Raw genomic sequence first — 4,936 nt, forward strand, 5'->3', positions numbered from 1 at the left:
ACACAAAGTAGTGATTACTGTAGAATTTGTCTCTTGAGGTTCTTAGTCTGTGGGAGTTAAAAACATGTACATAAATAATAAATTAAATTGGAGTCACTTCCAGCATAAATGTTGCAAAAGTAAATGCACAGGGAGCTTTCTGTTGAACATCACAGACGAGGGAGAGTGGATCAGCTTTGAGGGGCTTAATTCTTCTGCAGCTTTTCATTCTCCTTGATTGTGATACTGACAATTCTTCCTTTCTTCTGACTCTTCAGGTATTTAAGAGAGATTTGTCCAGATATGCAATCTGTCTCAGTACAAGGATTGATGTAAATATTATTATGAATGGAAATCTACAAATTTTAGAGCTGATACCTCAATTATGGGATTTATAAATTCTAATTTCTGTTCTCTAATCTTCATTATCCCTGTTCAAGTTTATTTGTTAAAAGTGTCATGGATTTAATAGAGAGTGAATTATACGGTCTAGGTTCAAATCAACTAATATTTATTCCTTACTTTCCCAACAAGAGAATCCATAAAGAAAGAAAGATGGGTCATGCAGTTAAACTAGAGGAAGTGACAGGAGACAGGACTCAGAGCCACACACTTTCTGGAGCAGAGCTCCTCCAAGTGTCATCTCAGAAGCAAAGTAAATCCTCAGCTTCCCTAAGGTGTCAGGGTTCATAGAATGAGCATCAGATCATAGGCCTGGAGCAAGGGCAGCTATGAGGTTGGTAGATGCTATCTGGTCTCCCAGGTCACATATTCCAGATTTCTGTTGTACTTGTTACCCCATCCAGAAGCTCAGATAAATATATGGTAACTGGTACAAGGTAATTCTCATTAAATTGAAAGCCAATAAGAAATGGAGATGTTGTCATTGACCTTTACATACAGGTCAAGGTAAGATCATGAGATATACTAGTATCAAAGCAAAGCTCCCAAAGGAAGCCAAAACCTGAACAAGGTTGATCACAATCAAGGACAGAGCTGTGATGGGTCACACGAGAAGAAGAGTAGATTTGCCCCTCACTTTACAAGGCAGAAAGTTCTCTGTGTCATCAGGCTGTGCTGAGTTGGTGGCAGTGAAGGTCAGCCTTGTCATCAGCTGGAGTCTGGGGGTCAGGGGGGCCGTGTGCACACATAGGAGCCAGACAAGAGGCGGAACCCCTGAGGGTCAGTCACCCCTGTCTGTGTCACAAGGTAAGAGATCTCTCCGGGAGCCCTTGGAGCCATTGCTGTTTTCCATGAACCCTCCGTGTAAGTGCCACACGCTGTGCAGGAGAGAAGGCTACCTCAGGTGCGGGCTTATCTAGAGCTTCACAGGGTCAGTGACACAGGCTCACATAGGGGTAGTTCCTGCTTCTGATCTCCCACAGCCCAGCACACACCCTGGATTGTTAGAAAGCTCTGCTGAGGTGAGAGGACAGGACATGGTCAGGGCCTGGAGGCTCAGGAAACCCCTTGGGAGGCCCCAAGGCTCTGAGAGCTGTCAGCTGTATGAACGTCTCATCCATGGACCCATCTCACCTCTTTCCCTGGAGCAGGCTCAGTATTTTCTGAGTATCTTTGTAGCACTCTCTGCACACACACACACACACACACACACACACACACACATGTGCATGTGGGTGACACACAGGTCCCCCCAAAATATTCTGATCTGAGGACTGAAATTACCTTTTGACGAACACCCCTCTCCCTAACTTCACAACTGAAGTCTCAGGAACCAGCAGGTCTTTCAGGCCAGCTCTGTGCCCAGAATTCCTGCAGGACCTGCGTCCTCACCCAGCACCTCACACCTCAGTGCCACATCTTTGGGACACAGAGCTCTGGACCTGGAAGGACAGGCAGGTCCCTGCTCTGACTACTTGAAGAGCAGCATCCACGCTGTGAGGACCGTCCACCTACAGAGACGATCCCTGAGCCCTGATAAAGACAGATGCTGGGAAAGCCTCATTTTCCTTATTTCAAGAGAAAAAGAGCAGATGCACAGGTTCTGGTTTATTACATGTGAGTAATCAGGGAACATTAGTGCATCATCGTGGCTCCCTCTGGGTGTGCTTGTCCTTAAGCTTCAGAAATTGTGAAAGGATAATCAGAGTTGGCCCATAATGAATCAGAATATACTTCCAAATATGGCTTATATATATGCTATTTATTTCAATTTGTTTAAATTGTCATGAAAGAAGAATCTGAACAGGTTGATATTTTTGTCCCACTTCCTCATCTGTGTGTGTCACTGTGGGAAGCACTATTGTACCAGATCGCACAGTAATAGTCCGCCTCGTCCTCAGGCTGCAGCCCAGAGATGAGCAGGAGCCCCGCATTGGCTGAAGTGTCTTTGGATCCAGAGAAGCGGTTGGGGACCCCGGAGCCCTGGTGCTTATTTGAGTCTGAGTAGTAGTACAGGAGATACCGAGGAGGGCTCCTTGGCTTCTGCTGGTACCAGTATATACCATAGCTGCCAACACTGATGTCACTCCTCAGGGTGCAGGTGAGTCTGGCTGATGCTCCAGGAGATGCAGAGAGGGAGGGTGGCTGAGTCACCAGAGACTGAGACAGGGAACCTGCAGACACAGGCACTCATGGGTGATGGTTCAAGGATCTACTTTCTCAAGTTTCTGAGTAAGACAGAAGTGATGTTGGGTGTTCCCCAATGTCCTAAATTCTTATACCTACCTGCACAGTGAGAGAGGAGCACGAGGAGGAGAGGGGTCCAGGCCATGGTGCTCACAACCCTGAGCCCACAGTGGGGCTGGGCTGCCCCAGGCCTACTTTTCTTCTCCCCCCTCTGCCAGAGGAGGGGTTGTCCATGCAAATGTGTGTTCCTCAGTGACCTCTCAGCCCCTCCCTGAGCCCTGGGGCTGAGCTCAGCTCACACCTTACAGTGAGGAGGATGGAGGGTGTCTTTGGCTCTAGGAAGCCCAGGGAGGAAACACCTGCTGATACAGCACAAAGGTTTTGCTCAGGGTCCTGCCAGGACAGAGAGGACACATCTAAGGTGTCCCATCAGGAAACTCAGTAACCAGACCACAGATCCAGTTCCTGTGAGCAAATTGTTTTTACTGAGCAGCTGTGTGGAGATCTCAGTGCAGTCTCACAGCGCCCCCTGTGGGTGGCAGGTCACATAGCCCACATGGCCCAGAGCCCTGAGAGCCCAGCTGCTTTCTGCAGCTCACCAGGTCCTCGTTCTACTCACACACCCAGGGGCTATTTCCCATATACTGTGACTGTGATACAATGCAGTGATTACTATACAATTTGTCTCTCAAAATTTCCCATCTATAGGAGGTGCTAACATATAGATAAATAATAAATTAATTTGATGTAACTGCAGTGAAAATGTTGCAAAAATAAATGCACAGTGAACTTCTTATCCAACTTCACCAATGAGAGGATTTTAATCCAGTCGAAGGGCTTGTGCAATGTTAAGGGAAATGACAGATAAAGAAGTTTCCTGGATCTCAATCATTGACAAACTCAAAGTGAGACCATCCAGCAAACATTTCAAGTCCTTTGATGCATTTACAGTTTCCAATAGAGTTCTGATTTCATTCAGGAATTGGTAAAAATACCAGCTTTGGTGAGCTTCACGTTTCCCTCTGGACAATGCTGCATGCGTTTTAAAAAATAAATACTGACTTTACGTCTGTAGTGTCCTCCTTGTCTGTGTTACATATTTTTGTTAGACTTTTGATTTAGGTGTCTTAGAATTTTTTTTTATATTTTAAACAAAGAAAATAAAGATTCCTACCTGTGTTTTTATTTTACTCATTATCTTAGTTTGCTAACAAGCTAAATGTGAGAGTATGATGTTTTTGCCAATGTGTGAATGTCTGGGCATCTGAATGCAGAAACCATCACATCCTCCCTGTGCCCCGTGTCCAACTCTGCTTTAACTGTGCAATGATCCAATGGTGTCCACACTTCTAGGCTCACGGGGCCTGTTAGTAAATGACTGGGACCAGCAAACCAGTTCCCTCAGACACGCTCCCCTCAGGGCACTCAGAGGGACCTTTCTCATTCAGCTCAGGCAGGTCTCTCCCTGCTGAAAACTCACCATGTGTCCTCAAGGATGTGAGCTTAGAGCCCTGGTTTCTTAGCTCCCCTCAGACCTTCCATGGTCTAGCCTCTCCCTTTCCACACCAACCACCCTATCCCTCTGTCCTCAGACCTTCAACTGTTCTCACTTTCCTGTTACTGCAACACCCTGACTCCTGCCCTTCATGGTGTAATTCCTTCTCTTTGTGTATGGAAGACACACGCCTAAGCTTGAGGTCACAGTGATTGTCTGACCTGTGGTGGAGCTGTGCATAAAACGTCGACCTGGAACACTCAGGTTGCCTTTTGAAACCCTGGGCTGCTTGGTCAACACATATATAAGAGTTAACGCTTCCTGCTCCTTCCCCTTCTCTTTCTCTCTCTCTTCTCTATGAAATGAATAAATAAATTCTTAAAAAATATTATTTAAAAACAAAAAGAGAGATGAAAGTGGTAAAATATTTTGGCAAATCTATGTGATTCTTAATAGCAGGACAAGCAAGCATCATCATAGGTAAGACTAGTGCATTAGCCAATACATGTTGTGGGTAATAGTGAAGTTACAAAATTATAGAGAATAGTTTAAGGTCTCACCTCCCCCATTATCTCCCATCAATCACCACCCCTAGGACTCCTCTTCTTCAACCTTCCACCCTCTGTCCCTTCCTTCTACTCCCTGGGCAACTAGGAAAACACATCCACACACCGTGTCCTGCCATTGCTACATGCCTTAATATCAGTGTACATTTATAATGTTCCTGAACCCTTGTTCATACAACCAATAAGTTCCAACTACCCTCACACAAATATATGTGTGTTGTAATCTCTGGAATGATTAATTAATGATTTTTGTAACTGAAGAGCTAAAAAGGACCCAGGAATCCTTTGTCTGGAGCCCTGACGTTGT

The sequence above is a fragment of the Saccopteryx bilineata genome, unplaced genomic scaffold (genome assembly GCF_036850765.1).
Source record: "Saccopteryx bilineata isolate mSacBil1 unplaced genomic scaffold, mSacBil1_pri_phased_curated manual_scaffold_34, whole genome shotgun sequence".
NCBI lineage: Eukaryota > Metazoa > Chordata > Mammalia > Chiroptera > Emballonuridae > Saccopteryx > Saccopteryx bilineata.